The following is an 18954-nucleotide window of genomic DNA, read 5'->3' as shown; positions in this document are numbered from 1 at the left end:
TCAGGATGCCAGGAAATCAAGCCAGGGATGCAGGAGTCTTAATTGCCAGGAGCTCCTTGTCCAGGATTTCATAGTTATGCTCAGATGTAAGCTTCCTTCAGTAGTAGGCAATGGGATGCAGTCTTTGCTTGGGTGCATGTCTTTGGGAGAGGATTGCTCCACTCACCATACTAGAGGCTTGCAACATGTGAGGAATGGCCAATACTGGAGCAGTGGTAAAGGCAAGCTTCAATTGCTCAAAAGCGTCCTGGGCCTTGGGTTACCAATGGAATTTGACTTTTATTTATTTATTTATTTATTTTTGAGTAGGGCGGTGAGGGTCTCAGCTTATTTAAAAAAAAAAACTAAATGAACCTCCAGTAGACGTTCATAAAGCCTAAAAGACTTTGTAGGTCATGCAAATTGTGGGGGGGCTGCCCAGTCGTGGACAACTTGGACATTGCACGGATCCATCTTGATGCCTTCTGGGGACAGAATGAAACCGAGGAACTCTGCTGAGATCTGATCAAATGCACATTTATTTAGTTTAGCATAGATACCGTGTTGTCATAGTCTCTCCAGGACTGTGCAAATGTCAGTGATGTGTTGGTCCAGATCATCTGAGAATATCAATATATCATCAAATACACTACTATGAACTGGGCCAGTAGGTCTTCTAGCACATCAATAATGAAATGCTGGAATGTTGCAGGAACATTAGTCAGTCTGAATGGAATAACTAGATATTCGAAGTGGCTGAAGCGGGTTTGAAAGGTAGTCTTCCATTCATCACCTTCTCATATATGGATGAGATTATAAGATACCCAGAGATCCAGTTTTGTAAATATGCAGGCGGCCCCCACACGTTCCAACAATTCAGGGATCAGGGTAATGGTTCCAGATTGTTATCTGATGTAGAGCTCAGTAACTGACACAGAGGCAGAGGCTGCCATCTTTCTTTTTTACGAAAAGGACCAGCTGGGTGCCAGCTGGTGAAGTCATTTTGCGGATGAACCCCCCCAGGCCAGGTTCTCTTGGAGATATTCTCACTGCACTGCCAGTTTAGGCTGTGACTTTGTGTATATCCTTCACCCCTGGCTGAAGTTCTATGGGGCAGTTGTAGTCCAGATGTGGGGGAAGGTTTTCTGCATTCTTCTTCTCAGTGTAGCCAGGGTTCTTGGGGAAGTTCCATAGTTGCCCTAGTAGGTGTTTCAATGCGGGCAACTACCCCTATTGAGCCTCCTTGGGTCTGGGTGCAATGTTCGCTGGTCCCTGGCCATGCTATCGGCAGAGTTCTGATGGGAAAGTGACTTTCTGTTCTCATCAGTAAATGAGGGGGTCATGAATGGTCAGCTAGGAGATTCCAAGGATCAGAAGAAAATATGGGGAATGGGTCATACAGAATTGTATTATTTCTCTGTGTCACTGAATAACAGCCTCCATGGGGGCCATTCTCCTCCACAACTGGACCAGAGGACAGCGGGGAGTCATCAATAGTTTTGATCGTCTCAGGCATGGCCTTACATAACACGGGGTCCTGTGGGTCCTGAGTGGTAGCTGCAGCCATGAAATTTTCTGCTGCTCCTGAATCAATGAGGCCTGTTGGAGGGAATCTGTCAGGGGTCCTCCAGGACGTACAACTGGATAGGCACCTGAAAATGGGAAGTCTGTGGATGGGGCTCAGGGTTTACCTCAGTGAAGATTAGGGTATGGGTAAGCTCTCCTCTCTCAAGGTCCAGGCCAGTTCTCCCCACCAGGCCGAGGTCAGCTTGTTTCCCCATGCTCTTTGATGTTCAGACTCTGCAGACTGAGATGGCGCGACCAGTTTCACCACAGTAGAAGCACAGGTGGCACTGGCGGCGCTGTTCCTTTTCTTCAGGTGTGAGTTGCTGGTGAGCCAGGTAGGCTTGCATGGGTTTGGCAGGTGATACAGAAGTCATGGGGTCATGGTACACAGTAAGGGAGGTTGCAGGCAACCTCCTCACTCCTCCTTTCGTTCTCACTGATGAATATCTATGAGGATTGTGTGGTCCACAAAGTTATCTAGGCCCATTGGCATCTTGATGTGGGCCACTTCATCTTTGATTTCCGTAGGTCCCCTTGGAACGGATACAGCTGTGCTACTTCACTCCACTCTGTATCCACTGTGAGGTGGCAGAAGAGTATCACTGTGGCTTGCCCCCACCAGAGTTCCTTAAGGGCGGCATCGGCTGTTCACGCTCAGTGCGGGTCATCAAAGAGGGTGGACATCTATTTAAGACAAAAATCCCAGTTCAGGATGCACCAGGCTACAGCCTTTCAGCAAGCGGAAGGCCCAGTCTAACGTATTTCCTGTCAGCAGGCTAATTACCAGGACCAGAAGGTGGCATTGGTTCATGAAGCCACCAGACCGCTGGCAGTTCCTGTCAAACCACTGAGCTATGGTATTTCAGGCCCCTGTTCGGGGTAAGGCACTTCACACTGCATTCTCAGCACAGTACTCTCAATGCTGAGCTGCCTCACTTGCTCCTGCCATCGTTGGTTGCCTGAGGTCAGATGCACAACTTGGGCTTGCAGTGCTTGATTATCTGCCTGAAGGTGAAGGGCCCATTTGGGCAAATCTAATGCTTCTAGTGGCTGCAGTGGTGCTGCTGGGTCCATCCTTCTTGCACCAGGCTCAGTGCTTCAGGGTAATTGTGGTCCAAACAAGTTGTTACAGCTGGGTCATGGGCAGCCAGACTTAGTAGTCAGAGCCAGAGTCCACAGTCACAACTCAGGAATCAGCTGGGTCAGGATACCAGGAGGTCAGAGTCAAGAGACAAACTGGAGGTCAGAACCACAAATCAGATGTCAGGAGCCATGCTGGGTCAGGATTCCAGGAAATCAAGCTAGGAGAGCAGGAGCAGGACACACTAGTCACACAGTCCAGATCAAAGTGGAGCCCAATTTCTCAGACAGCTTCCTGTTCCTGCTGCTGACTTAAGTAGGGCCAACAGGCCAATCAGTTGCTCTGGGACTCCGCCAATAGGACTGCAGGGGTGGAGCATCACAACGGGACTTGGCTTCAGAGGTCCCAGGCAAGCAAGCATCAGCAGGCTGACAGATGGAGGGTTGGAGTGTAGCTGAGCCTATACACCCTGTAGACTCAGGTTTAAGACCTGTCGGTCATGACTCTGCCAAAGCACAGTGCTATATGGTTCCTTGTTATTTAGACATAAAAAAAATCCATCTGTTGAATCAGCAACACCACTTCTTGTAGCACATTGTTGTTTTCCTTGGTGATCTCCCATCCAAGTAACAGATCAGACCGATAACTGCTTGGAACCTGCAATCTAATGAGATCACAACCTAAGCGGATACGGTTCCTGTAAGACACTGAGATTTTGTATTAAAGCAAAATTAAACCATTGTGGTGGGGCGGAGGGGTTGTTTCATTTTGGTTTTTTTTTAGTACTTGACATTCAGAAATAGAAAAAAATCTTGTTCATATTTTTGCTAGGTGCCAGAACTTGGACTATTAATATAACATGAATATTTTATTGTATTAGTAACTTTCTTATTATGTTAATATGTTTCTCATTGTATTAGAGAGCTCTATTTTGCTAACACAGTCCAGAAGGTATGCCAATATGATAGCAAATCTGTTAATATGATCTAAAGTCTTTTAGGCTTATTGTATTAGTGATATGCCTGTCGTGTTAACACCCTTTTTGTATCATATTAGTGAAAACAGACCCCATAAATGTGATAAGAGACTTGTATATGCAGTATGCACACTGCTAATATGATATATCAAATTATATTACTAGTATGAAGAGTTTTTCTAGCAATAAAAATCAATAAATACCAACATGCCATTCCTGCCAGTTTGAGCTCACATGCAATATCTTATCATCATTCCTGTAGCAAACAATACCGTTCCTCCAGTACAGTACTGTGACCCACAATAATCTATGTTTGAGAATCTACACTAGCATTGATGTCACAGTGCTGATAACAATTGTCATTTGCATTTATTACTTGTTATGAATTCACAGGTTGGCTGGGGGCAATTTTCAGAACAGCAATTAACAAATCTGCTAAATTGCATAGTCACATCTCAAAAATTTCAGATTAAACCCACTGTGCATTGAGGACTCTCCACATTGTTTAGAGGTGTATGTGTGTGTATTAAATAAGAGTGAGCAATAGAGCTGATCCCCAGTGAATAAATAACTTCAAACTATTTCACATAAAACCTTTGGGAAGGCTGCCAGTCATTGATGGTTAAATTAAAATACATCACAGTAATAATAACAATGAATAATATATTTTATTCCAAGGGCTCTCATGCCAACTATAACTAAAATAGAACTTAACTACAACAGTAACAAAAAGCCACAAAGTTCAGTAAAGAACCTCCCTAAATACCCAGCCTGCCTACCCTCAAACCCAAAGGGGCAAATTCTGCCTCCTTTATTCGCATTGGGTAGCACTTTGGAAAATAGCCCAGTTGAGCAATCCACTCAAATCTATGGGGTTAGTTGAATAGTAAGGTACTTCTTAAATTAAGGTTATTAAAGAGGGTAATTTGTGTAGTTAGTGTCTCTGTTTCTATACAAAGCACCTGATCTTTATGACACTGATGTTAAGCAATTAATAAACTTCAAAAATAAACTTCCCATGATATGGTTCAACAACTCGCATTCCCAAAAAATGACTGCATTTGAAACCACTCAGAATAGAAGGAAAATAACCCCAAATCCTGTCCTTTCAATTGCAGGGAACTTTGGAATCTTTTTCTTTCCCATTCCTCAGGGTGTCTCCATGTGCGGTAACTTCTCTATGCATGGCGGGTATAGTTAGTATTTTCATTTGCTGCCTAAGTAGCAAATTACCCTGTAAACAGCCCACAAGAGCTGGTCTGTAATTGAATTGTAACTGTTGACTCTGGACATTTGGTAGATTTGCTGCAAGAAGTAAATTTTCAAAACTTCATCGTGATGCAGTCAGACAAAATGAAAGGTAATATTCTTTATCTGCCACAGATTGCTGCAGATGAACTGCTTTCATAGGAGCTTAAATAAGATTTAGTGTATTCCATCCTTCAGCTGGCCACAATTGAAAGTGATCAGGATCAATATTGCTGCCCGGGCATGCAGCCCAGTATTGTGCATTACAATAGAGGAGATGGCTGGATTCAAAATTTTCCCGTGTCAAATTAATTTCTATGTTATCCCCAAATTCAATTAGATGGGAACCCCGTGTAACTAAAAAAGTGTCCAACATCCCTCAGTGACAAATTACGGTGCTTAGTGTGCATATCAAGGTGAAGTGTTGAGCCTTGCTAATCTTCTCACTAATTCTCAATTACCGTAAAATGAAGCCATAAATCACACAGACAGGGGATCGATGGAAATGTTGTTTTCAGGGTGATTGGCAGCCTCCCCAAAGGTTTTCTGTAAGTTGGTTTAAGGTTACCATTCTCCAAGGGGGAGGGATAGGGTAGTCTTGCTCAATCTCTATGATATAGGCCCACAGGCCTTTTGGGGATAGTGTGGAGGGACAGCACCAATTTCAGCCCATCAGACATCCAATTTTTCTCCTTTTCATACCTGCTGTAGTAAATGAGAAACAAATTAAATTTCACTCCACTATCTCCACAGAAACCATTTAAATTTTTCATGGAAACTAAATTGTCCCTAGACAAATAGCCCCCTGATTCTATGAAAATATACTGGAGCACTGGGGACAGAAATAAATTTGTGTCACTCTGGATATGCCATTCTCTGTAATGTCATTCACTGCCGACCAATAAAGGAGTCCCTCTCGGAACACAATGGTAAAGCCTTGCGCTCTGGTGGATTTGCATTGTTCCCCAACTCTTGAACGGTCTAATATTCTTCCTGTTATTAATTTGCAGCCTGGGTTTTACATTCATGAGGCCAAGATTGAAATGTAAATGAGGCACAAAATAAGTAGTCAGCAGTAGCCCTGGCCGAGCAGCCTGTGTCATAGACTCATGGACTTACATGAAAATAGTTATCACTCAGAGAGATTAGCAGCTCAGAACATCAATCATTGCTGCAAGGAAACAATGAATAAAATCACCCCGACATGAGGAAGGAAATTACAAGAGCTTTAAAGTGGAAAGGGAATATGTAATAGTGCTACCTGTTGTTGAAGTACTAAGATGGCTGTAATAAAAGAAGCTGGATTCCTTCTCTCTCCCTTTCTCTTTCCCCTGTTCATTCTTGATCACTAATATTTAAATCATGCCATTTTTATCATCTCAATTTATCTATTAAATGAGCTTCAGTTCCCAGTAAGGAGGTATATGATGCTTCTCACTGCACTCAAATGAAACCCATAGCTTTGAGTCTAAGCCCACTTTACAATGATGGGACCATGTCACTGTAAATAAAGAGATAAATAAGGTCTGATTTCTCATGAGGGTACGTCTATACTTACCTCCGGGTCCGGTGGTAAGCAATCGATCTTCTGGGATCGATCCCGGAAGTGCTCGCCGTCGACGCCGGTACTCCTGCTCCGCGAGAGGAGTACCGCGGAGTCGACGGGGTAGCCTGCCTGCCGCGTCTGGACCCGCGGTAAGTTTGAACTAAGGTACTTCGACTTCAGCTACGTTATTAACGTCGCTGAAGTTGCGTATCTTAGTTCAAAGTGGGGGGTTAGTTTCTTCAGCTTTGGCTGAGCCATGGACTGTGCAGGACCCTGAGATGGGAGACAAGGGTGTCTTTACATCACCACATCACCTTTATGGTTTCCTAATTCATGGGCTAGTCAGGGACTGGTAAGAGCCCCTGGTGTAAAGTAGAAAAGCCTCAGGGCTGCTCTAACTTAAGCCATGCTTTGTATGGCTCCAGGTGGCCTTTTCAATAGCTGTGAATAATCAGATCATAGAGATGTTAAAGCCACTCCCTTTTCACTTCTAACTGTGAGAGGGTGCGGCATGCAGCCACCTTGCCAGCTCTGAACCATTCAAGGACCCTCTTATGCAGGGAGAATTCCCAGGGGTCCATATCCACTGGGCAAAGGGACTGTAGTGAAACAGAGACCTGGGTCCATACTTTCTACTGCAATAAGTAACGTATTCATCATTTTTAATGTACTAACTCACATTTCTAGCAGGTATCATGTGCTTTTTTACACTGGTTATTTTTAAAAGTAAAACATTTAAATACTGTCTATTATTAGAAAGGAGTGCATTTTTACCCAATTCTTCTGTATATCAAACATGAATTACTTATGTTCAAAACTGGGGTTTTTTTCTTTGTGTGTTCTCATTGATCAGAGAGCACAGAAAATGTTCCTGTCCTATGAAGGAATGTTGTCTTTGTGAGGCATTATATCCTAATGGTTATAGACAAGTAGTGAGAGTTCTTAGTTATATAGCTAGCTCTGCCACTCACTGGCTATAAATCCTGGGGGGGAAATCATAAACTCTCCCCCTCCCTGACCTCTCCCCCTCCCCCCAAAAATGCACATTTTGACAAGAGAAAATTAGAGAATTTTCAGCAACAAACATAATTCAAGGAATGTCTTCTAGCAGGATGCGTGCCAAAAAAAAGTCAAGGTGAATATTTGCAGATCTTTTTCATATTCTGATATTTCTTAGTTGATAGTGATTGGTCCCATGAGTTACATAGAATTACTGTTTTAGAGTCACATAGAATTAGTGTCCTAGTCCTCCATTTGGTTTGGAGGGTTTTCAGAATCCACTTTGACTTGTTTTCTCAAAGGATGTAGCTTCATTTTGTGTGCTTTCTCTGAAAAATCTGTTAGTGGTGAAAGCTGTGTGCGCTGGTCACTACTACAGTGTGGGCAGAAGTTCACTCATCTTACAACCCTGAAGACCAAGGGTTTCTAATGTAAAAACTAGAGAAAAATTGTTCATCAATTTTGTCCAGCCCTACTGGCTTTGTGACCTTAAGCAGGTCATTTAATCACCTTGTGCCTCAGTTTACCAATATTCACATAATAATAACAACAATAATAATTTTCAAGTGTATAATCTCTTTCATGTGAGGATTTCAAAGCACATTCCAAGATTGGGTATTATTATCCCAATTTTAAAAATGAGGAGACAAAGATTTGTCCAAGGTAGCACAGTACAGTAGTGAGTTAGAAATAGAACCCAAGTCTCCTCAGTCTTAGTCCACAGCTCTAAGCACTAGACCATGCTGCCACCTTACAGGCATCAGCCTGCCATTGTGGTACTATGAATATTAATAAATTAATGTTCGTAAAACACTGAGATAGCTGATAGAAAAAAAATCTACATAAGCATAAGATATTATGAATGTTTTCCATGATATGGACAGTTGATGTTTTGGTCAGATATCTCTGGAGAGTGAGGATTGAACTAAACAGGAGAAGTATTATCATATCAACGCTATGGTACATTACAGCAAGCAATACTTTTCTAAAATCGACTCTTTTGCACAATATAGATGTTCCCCTTTTTGTTCCATGTTCATTTTTTAAGCACGATACAATTGTATTATACAGGGCCAGCATTTGAAATGTAATGCCTAAAAATGTGTCCAGCAACCTTTATTCTGATTCTCTCTGAAGCAGTTCACTAAGGATAATGCATGCAACTAAAAAAAGGAATGTGAAATTTAAGAAAAGTAAAAAAGCCATGATAAAAGCAAGGGTTCAAGTGTGTATTTCTGTGTTCTTTGAGAAGGCTAAGAAATTGAGCATGGAAGGGTTAGTAGAAAATATTGTACCCGAGGCTGTTTTCTGGTCTAGAGTCAAAGGGCAAAATCAGGCACAAGTTGTTATCAGAGCTTTACATACCCTCAGTAATGTGAAATTGTTGACTAAGGAGTAGAAGCAATGTAACTTGCTTACACGGTTTGCATTCTGGCTAGCTGACTTGTGCTCTCCCACCCTCCGCCTTTCCTCTTGTTCCCATTGTCTTCACCCTTAGTGTCTCAAGATATCTTTTTAATTGCTTATCAAATGGATAGTTATTGTATCATAAAATCTTCAAAGCCATTTCCCAGTCCCATTCAGTTGTGGAGCTGAACTTTTATATGATGATATATCACAATGGATTATGCTAATAAGCTTGTTAATAGCTCTAGTGGTGTTAACTCAGAGCATTAAAACAAACTGGTCCTTGCAATAGATTGGGAAATGTTTTATAAGGCATGTGATCTAGGAGCAGCCATGACAGGGCCAGTAAATAATGGCAGAAACTGGGAAGACTAAAGAAATATTCAGTTAAATTATTTATACGTTAATCAAAAATACAGTTGTTAAGCAACATCATTAATTCATTACTAATTGTTTTGTGGATTTGTGATGAATTACTTATCTGAATGCAAAATAAACCCTAGTCTATTTGCTCAACATTTTTTAACCCTTGATTTTATAAAGCTTTCCCCCACACCACCCTGTTTCTTGCCCGATTGATCACAAAAGAAGTGGATTTCCTAGGTAAATGTAATGCTTTTAAAAGACATTCCTTGTCCCAAAGAGTTTACAGTCTCAATTAGTGGTTCTCAACCTATTTACCACTGTGGGCCACATATGCAACTCTCTATGTGTTATGTGGGCCGCATCCACACAATATATACTCCACCTGTATGGTCCTGAGGATGTCACATGGTCCGCAGCTGTGTGCTGATTGGGCCATAAGCAGCCCGCGGGCCACAGGTTGACAACCACTGCTCTAAACAGACAGGTCAGACAAGGTGTGGGAGATGAAACAGACACATAGAGGTGAAGTGGTTTGCCCGTGGTCTCACAGTAGACTAGTGGCAGAAGCAGAATTAGTATCCAGGTCTCCTGAGGTCCAGTTCAGTGCCCTATCTGCTGAGTCAGGCTGCCTCTCTAGATCCCACTAATGCATCCCTTACATCAAAGAAATCAAGCCTCAGAGGCATTCTTGCGGATCATTATGAGTGAATACGATAATCTTCACCTCCTTATTTCAGATGACTACACAAACTGAGGAAAGTTTCCTATTTTAACTGGATTAATGATGAAGGAAGATGAGGGCTGAGTACAAAGAGTTAAGTTATTTATTTATCCACAAGAAATGACTACAGCACAGGCAGCCATGGTGCAAATCTCAGCTCACTTTTCTGCCAATGTAATACACAACCCTGACCTGGAAGACGACATCTTGGAGATTTTGCAATCCTTGGGACCATTGCGGAAACTCCTATGAAGAATGGCAGATGGCACTTGCTGTCTTCCTTATAGTAGGTCATTTCATACTTGAGAGAGGGCATCTCTTTGCGTGCCATATTGATCTAGCAATTAGCCAGTTCTTTTAATCTATAGAGCCAAAATGAAATACTAGAAAACCAAGTCAAGCCATGTAATGTTCAAATCATTGGTCAGCCTCTGAGTGTGGAGAAAGGAGACTTAATTACCTTCCTGCAAAACCAACAAACCACAATGAAATTCTTTCAGCTCATAACCAATAACATTTTGTCATACATACAATAGCAAGAATGTATACATTAAGCAAGATACATACAAGAGAAACGGAACAAAGCACAAGATTTTCAGCTGCAGGTTTCCTAAACACTGATGATTCCATCTAGCGATATTAACCTTAATATTAACCTATGAGGAAAGGTTGAAAAACCTGGGCATGTTTAGTCTTGAGAAAAGAACACTGAGTGGGGGGTTAAGAACATAAGTCTTCAATTGTGGTAAGGCCTGTTATAAAGAGAATGGTGATCAATTGTTCTCTATGCCCACTGAAGTTGGACAAGAAGAAATGGGCTTGATCTGCAGCAAGGAAGATTTAGGTTAGATGTTAGGGAAAGTTTTCTACTATAAGGGTGGTTAAGCTATCACCATAATGAATGGGGTGGCTACATAGAGCTTTACTGGATGCAAGATGTCAGAGTTTGCTACACTGGAAAAGTAAATCCCCTCCAAAGCATGAAGGCTGGTATAATGGACTGGCAGACCTAGTTGTGAAGGAAATGATCACATACAATAGACAGCAAACGCCAGAAAAAAATGAGTACATCTGGGATAATTTCCAAGGACTGATCAACTAAAGATCCCTGCAGGAAGCCTGGATGAAAGGTGGAAGATAAATCCAGACACTTTCTCGCTGTTTCCTCTCCTCTTCTCTTCCCCTCCCATCTTTTTCCTCTTGACTATGATTTCTTTATTATTTTATATATATGTGTGTGTGTGTGTGTGTGTGCACGCATGCCACAAAAAGCTACATGCTGGAAATATTGTGGTTAACACAAAAGAATCCAAGCATAGTGTAAATATCTTGGTCTTTAATCATTTGTGATGTATAATATTTTTATATGTGTTCTATATGTTGGTACCTAGAATTTGTTTGGTTTGTTATAAAAACAAAGATTGAAAAAGTTTAATAAATAATAAATATACAAAAATAATAGTTACTATTGAAGTCAATGGTAAAACTCCCATTGAACACACAGGACCAGAATTTCAGCCAAACACTTGTGTGTTTGCAGGATTGAGGCATTGGGTAGTTTCTGCCTTCAAACTGATCCTGTGATTTCATGTTTTCCTTTTCTGAGGTTGGGTGGAGGGTACTCTCCTGAACATCACATGCTACATTCTTCCTTTTCTCCATCCAGCTCCACTACTGTTGTGCTTCTTCACTCAACAAAATCACATTGCTTCAGAAAATTATAGCTGCAGAAGTGAAAACCAGAGTACAGACTGAACAGGCTTAGCCAGCTACATGAGGGTTGTCACCTCTGAGGAACAAAAAAAAAACCCCAGAACATTCCAGGTGATCCTGAGGCCATAAAACTGGACAGCTGGCAGTGTATTCTGAGCACCTTGGCAGATTTCCCAGGATAGCTCTCTCAAAAAGGTAATTCTAGGGAAGCCTGGACATAATATAAAATGCAACAGGGGTGAAAGATTAAAAATCAGTTGGAATATGTTCTCATTATTGTGTTCAAGTGCAGCTCTTACAAAATTGAATGGTGTTTCAACCTATTATATCGTTAGATGACTGCCACCAAGGAAAAACAACAGGAACCAGTAGATATTTGCCTGGGAGCTTAAACAAGGCTGGGATGAAAAAAGCAAACAAATTCTCCTTACAGGAGCATGATTGTCAAAAAGAGCACACAGAAAGAATCAGCCTGCTACACAGAGTGAAGTAAATGATCTCTTCCCATTATAATCAGGAGACAGAGCCTGTGATACCTCTAGGAGCTCAATCTAAATAAGGCCTTATCTTCTCATCTCTTTCATATTATGAATAAAAACATGAAATTAGTTTTATGTCAGAAGAACAACCCTTAAGACACTTGTAACTTATAATTATAATTTCTAAGCTGTTTGGCTTGTCAGTATCAAGGAATTCACAGCCCCAGACTTCCAGCACTTTATAGAGTGAGACAGGCTGCACTAGCTGTTGAAAATTAACTATGAATCTCTTATCTGCATTCTGATTTATTAACTACAGTGAAAAACAGAAAGTAAAAAAAAATTACTGTACATTCATACCATGCCAGAGGAGAAGAAGTTGTTAGCTGTGTCTAGCAGCTAGCCAAGAGACTGCTTACTAGGGGTTTCTTGATTTTTTAAAAAATAAAACAAATTTCCAGAATTTACAAATCACTTGTAAATGTTTTTCAGTCTTTTGCTCAAAATTAGAATTGATCCGCTAGAACTTCAGGCTGCGGCCAGATTTTCATGGTGAAAAATGAAGAAATGCTGCAGGCTCTTTTAGAAAAAGTTTGCTGTGCAAAGTTTCATCCTATTTCTAGAGCTAGACAGAAACTAGTAAGTATTTTCTATTAATATTTTTGAAAGAAAAACTTTTTTTGAAATATTCTTTTTTTTTTTTTTAACTTTAATTTTTTTTTTTTTTTTTTTTTTTAAAAACAGGAAATTTACCCAGTAAACAAACATTTTCTGGAAAAAAAATTCTTTCCAAATTAGGCCACTTTTCCATCAAAAAAGTTTCTCCCCAAAAATTTCAACCAGCAGCCATTTCATTTAGTTCAGTATAATTTTAACTTTTTCAGACATTTTCTTGGTGTTTCTTTAAATTACCCTTTTTTGGTGGCAAAAAAATTTACAGCACAAGTGAAAAGAAAATTATTTTTAATTATAGAATCATAGGACTGGAAGGGACCTCGAGAGGTCATCTAGTCCAGTCCCCTGTACTCATGGCAGGACTAAATATTATCTAGACCATCCCTGACAGGTATTTGTCTAACCTGCTCTTAAAAATCTCTTAATGCTTTCTAATGCTTTAGTATTCTGGTACCTTTTCACAAAAATAGATAAATACCCAAATTTTGCTAGTGTCCCTTTATTTGTGAAACTTTTAAATAAATATAATAGAACATCGCTTGTGCACTGCTCCTCTTCCACGGATCTCAGGCATGTAACCAAAGAAGGTAAGAATCATTATCACCATTTGATGGGAGGAGAAACTGAAGCACAGAAAGATGAAGTGACTTGTCTATGGTTACACACCAGATGAGTTGCAGAGCCAGGGAGAGAACCAATATCTCCTGATGCCCAGTCCAATGCTTATCTGCTATACCACACAGCAATGCTTTACTCAAGAGCACAACAATAGCTGCATATTTAATAAGGTTCCCGTACTAGTCTTATTCTCTTAGCCACAAGAAGATATGAGTGCTATGTAAGCTGCACACTTAACCCCAAGTAAGAAGTGACCCTGTGGTGATTCCCTTCTACTGCATAAGGACTGGGGTGTAAAGAGTCCCAACCAGCATTTTCATCAAGCAACACTGTGGCTGTGGCACGGAGTTTAAGGGGGTGAAGAAAAAGAGCTGAGCCTTAGAACTTCCTGAGCAACAAAGACGTCTTTCCCCTGCCCCCTGAAAAAATATTGCAAATGATTAGAAATGAATCAACGCCAGAAACATTTATCACCCGAACTCTGGGAGTGCCATTAACATCAGACTCATTTCTAAATCACTCCTGATTTTTATTTGCAATATCAAAACCCAGTGACATGAATTTGCATAACTAAACCACCTTCCTACCATTTAGTAATCAGATTCATAATCAGATCTGGGATGTTTACCCTCCCCCTTCTCTTTGTGAAAAGAGCTCCTCTAACACATCTCAGGTTCAGCCAAATACAAAGAAAAATATGAAATGAAATTTTTGAAGCTGAAACAAATGAAAGCAAAGAAAATGTTCTTGACTTATCTATAAAAAAAATCATTAAACCATTAATAAACTCTCAGGATATGATGGGGTTAAAATGCGGATCACGGATTTATGATATATATTGACTGTAACAGATTAAAAGTTAAAGTTTATTTGTAGCATAAATCTAGTAGATGAATATGTAATGTACATTCTTTTTTTAACCACAGGAATAGAATGCTCAAAACATTTTATCCCTCAAAATGCTTTCTACATATTTTCCTTCATATTGGTTATTTGCAAAATGATTAAGTTAGACATGGGGTGCCTTTTAGTCAAATCCTGTTTTAGAAAATAAAAAAGGCTGCCACTTTTTATCATTTTGTAACATCAGAAAGTCAGTAAAATTTTCAGAGCTATTGTGTCTTCCCCATGTGCTCCCTCTCTCTCTCTCTCACCAGATGTTTGACTTGTCTCATGTAAAAGACAAAATTGAGTTACATCTTCAGAGTGCAAGATTTGCAATGTTTTCTACAGTTTATTAATGTTAACCAAATAAAAATGACATTAGTGAAAAAGATCTACATGATACCTCAGAACTCCCAAGATTAGGCCAGATGGTCACTTCTAACTGATATAATCTAGTAAAAGTCTGTTGAAAGACCGGCTATTGATTGAATTTCTGACTTTAAATGCAAGCCCCATATCTACACATGTCCACACTGATATCAGTTGCTTGAAATCCAATACAGAGGTGTAGATTGGGAGATGATGTTAGTTGCTACCTATTAAAACTGTCAATTCCATCTGTTGTTTAACACTTTAAAATGGTGTGTGTAGTTTTTAATAGATCAGTATTAGATTAAGTGGCCATATATTAAGGTTCTTAGTGGCTGGGAAGTGTGACTAAATCTGTAATTAAATAACACAATGGAACAGGAGCTCTGTTGGTTGGAATTGGACCAAAATTCACATCAAACAAATGCTGTAATTTAAAATTGCAGGAATAACCAGATTTCCTCCAAAAAAAAAAAAGTATTAGTAATGCACAATGTTACTGAAGTTCTCTTCTGAACCAAGCATATAATGATGACAATGTAGAAGTATTATGATTATCGTGCTATCCGCATGGTGCATCCACAGGTATTTCAGTGACCCTCTGCACCTCTGCCAAATGACCACAATCTGATGACATTCCCAGAAGAATTGTTTCAAATGGCTGGTGACAGCTCCATCAAAACAGAGCTGGGACTTTGTAGTCCTGAAAGTCCCACTTTCTTGCTGCTCACCCCAGGGTATGTAAAGGTGCTGGCTGCAAATATTCACCCTCTCCAGAGGTATGCAACTACTGAAGATACTAAAAGTTGAGAGACAGCAGAAGAGAGAGGCATTTCCTGGATTGCCAATATGACATCAGACAGCTGATGCTCTTTGGATATAGTCAAACAGGGAGGCTGCCCTCATCTAGCCATCTGTACCAGCAGGACTGCAGGAAAGGGATAACTGCTGGGTCTGAGGAAAGGAGGAATGGTGATAGCACTTTCTCATTTTTAGTTTATGTTAATAATACAAAGAATGGGCCTCAAAGAGAGCTATACAATGCTTTGCATGTTTTATTATGGCATGCAGACACAAAACAAACACAACCAGCATGCTGAATGAACAGCATTATTAATCCTCCGGCTCCATGGAAAAGGTATTAGAAGTGAGTGTTCCATAAAAACTGATGGTTTATTTTTCTCATAAAGTTGTTTAGAGCAAATAAATAATCTCTAAGCTGCTGACCATTGCTTGACTAATAGCCTCCAAAAATTGAGTTGAATATTACCTCAAATGAAATATTATATTTGCTTCAGCTGTGTTCATGCCCCTTTCATGCTCATTTCCTTAGAATGTTCCAGTTTACACAGGAATGTTCACTGCAGCAACCTGCATGGAACTTGGAGGGAAGAACACAGGTTGCAGATGGGAAGCGTTTGGAGGAGGACCCAGGAAGCCAGTCTGTATGCACATGGCTATAATGCATTTACAGCATCTCTGTAAATAGAGAGATGAGTGGGTTGCCAGGAATGCGGGAGGACATACATATATGAATTGAGCTACATGTATTATATCTTCTATGTGATTTCATATTTATATTTGTATGCTATATTGTTGGAAAAGTAATCAAATGTAATGATCAGAGTAATAGAGTCTAACACCAGAAGGGATCAGCAGATCGTCTAGTCTGACTTCCTGTGTATCACAGGCCACGAACCCACAGGCTAAACCCAACAACTGAAATTAGCCCTCAGAATACTAAACTATTATGTGCTACAAGCAGAGAATAAGAGGGACTGAGGTGCACCAATGCCCTAGCATCCTGCAATGGCAGGGAACTGATTAAAAGAGATATATCCAGATGAGGGTCTGTCGCGGGGCGGGACTCACCCATGTGGCGCCTCCTATCGGTCATCCTGGGAATTAGCTCTTCGACCCAGGACCACCCTCGGCAGGCCGGTGTCTCGCCTTGCCACTGGCCACCGTGTCCCTCCCGGACCCCGGTGTCCCTTCTGCCGGGGTTCTGCCCCCTGTAGTCTTTCTGGGTCTCCCCTCCCCAGGGCACTCCCAACCCCCTATCCCCACCTCACCTCAGCCTTTGGCTACTGCCAGTCACCATCTAGTCCCTGCTCACTGGGGCAGACTTCAGTATAATTGCCACTCATCATTGGCAAGGAGGATTTGGACCTGCTGCCTCTGCCAACCCTTGGGCTGCCCCGTTGCAACACCAGTACCTTTTCAGCCCTTAACAAGGCCTGCAGCCTGGGGGTTTTCCAAGCCAGAGCCCCCCAGCTCATCTGGCCTTTCCCGAGCCCTGCTCCACTTTAGGTACTTGGTTCAGCTTCCTAGCAGCCAGGCCCTTCTCCCTCTAGAGACTGACTTTGCTCCTGGCCCACTGCCCTCTTATAAGGGCCAGCTGGGCCCTAATTGGGGAATGGCCCCAGCTGAGGCTGCTTCCCCAATCAACCTTTCCCCAGCTACAGCCCTCTCCAGTTTTTAACCCCTCCTTGCAGGAGTGGGGTGACAATCCCGCTACAGGGTCCCATTAAGAGCCTGTGTGTATCTTTGAAAATGTAAGACAAAGTGTCCTGCCATAGTGGATGTCCTGTGACCCTGATACACCTGACATTCCTCATAAATGTGCTTTCTGCTCTGAACAGTGCTACATCAGAGGGCAAACTTTCACCAGTCACTTGCGAACTTCACTACTATTTTTAAATAATCTAGATCTGATTTTCAAAAAAGAGCTCAGCACCCAGCAGCTCCCATGGAGAACATCCCAATGGGAGCTGCTCTATGTACAGTTGAAAATCAGTCCGTTCATATGACGGAATGGGAGATGAGCTCTTTTGAAAATGTGGCCTAGATTGTGGGTGCTGAGCACTTTTGAAAATTGGGCTCTTTGAGTCTAAACTGCTTAATAATCACCAGTATAAAAACTAAAATGTCTCCTAGCAGTCTGTTCCCCGGTAATTGGCATAGCTAATTTTCTGATTTTGCACAGTAAACATCATCAAAACAGTCATGTACCTGACCGTGCAATCCCTTCCATGAATACTGACTGCTTCCATGAGTAAGAATTACTGACCTCAGTAAAGGTTGCAGTCAGGTCCAGCTTATTTTTCCTGTATTTTCAATTCCACACAGAGTATCCTGCCTGATAAGGAACCACTGAGTAAGACTGTTCTTTTTGCAAGTTATTTATGTTTACTTAATTGTGATATTACTTAGTACAATTCTTCTCTGCTTAGATCATTATTATAACAATGACTGTCACTGATGCACTAGCAAGAACCCAGAGAAAAGATTGCAACTCATTATCATTCATTACCATACTGGAGAGAGATTAGAAACATAATAGAAGCTGAGAGAAGATGTACCTAAGGGCATGTCTACGCTGCCCCACAGTTCGGACTACGGGGGTGTGAATAGCAGTGCATATCAAAGTGCTGTGCTGTACATCCACCATGCGGATGCTGCTGGTGCAAACTAAAAGTTTCCCAGTTCTTACTAATAAGTCTTCTTCAAAGAGGACTATATTAATGTGAAATGGGAACCTTGCAGTAGAGGAGAAGAGGAGTAGGAGTTGGGAGATGTTGGGGAAGGAGTCAGGTGGTGGAGGACGGATAAGAGCAGAGGCGGAGAGGGGTGGAACAGGCAGGGTCGGGGCTTGCATGCAAGCAGAAGGGGACAGAGACAAGCTGGGGCACAGGGGCAGAAAGGTCTATAACCACTAGAGTACATACCCCTGCAGAACGTGGAACTGAACCCAGAGTCCTCAGTTTCTACAATCCTCTGCTGTCAGCAGGGGTCAGCAACGTGTCCGTACATGGAGAAAAGTGTCCGTGGCAAAAAGTTTGAGGCCTGTGGTAATTTTTCAAAACATTGAATGACTGAATGACATAACCCCGCCAATGTCCATCACTAAGTACAGTAATTTTGTCAAGTGTCCGTTGCGCAACATGGTGGTGCCAACCCTTGGCTGTCAGCAAATAGTTGTGATTGAAACCAACTGATGATGGATATGTCTCATCCCCTCTCCAGTGATGAGTCCATGTAAAGTATAACAGCCTTCTACTGTTACCAGTTACTCCGTTAGTTTAGGTAGTAGAGATCTGTGCTGTGAATCTGAAGGTGATTTTAATATCAAAGATTAAGATTTTCAAAAGAGACTAGTGATTTTGCATGCCTATATTTTAGGGCAGTGGTTCTCAACCGGGGGTATCCAGGGGGGTACTCAGAGGTCTTCCAGGAGGTACATCTACCCATCTAGATATTTGCCTAGTTTTATGATGGGCTACATAAAAAGCAAAGTGAGTACAAACTAAAATTTCATACAGACAA

The sequence above is a fragment of the Terrapene carolina genome, unplaced genomic scaffold (assembly GCF_002925995.2).
Source record: "Terrapene carolina triunguis isolate 2854851 unplaced genomic scaffold, T_m_triunguis-2.0 Scaffold25, whole genome shotgun sequence".
NCBI lineage: Eukaryota > Metazoa > Chordata > Testudines > Emydidae > Terrapene > Terrapene triunguis.
The sequence above is the reverse complement of the archived record's forward strand: the minus strand, read 5'-3'. Positions refer to the sequence as shown.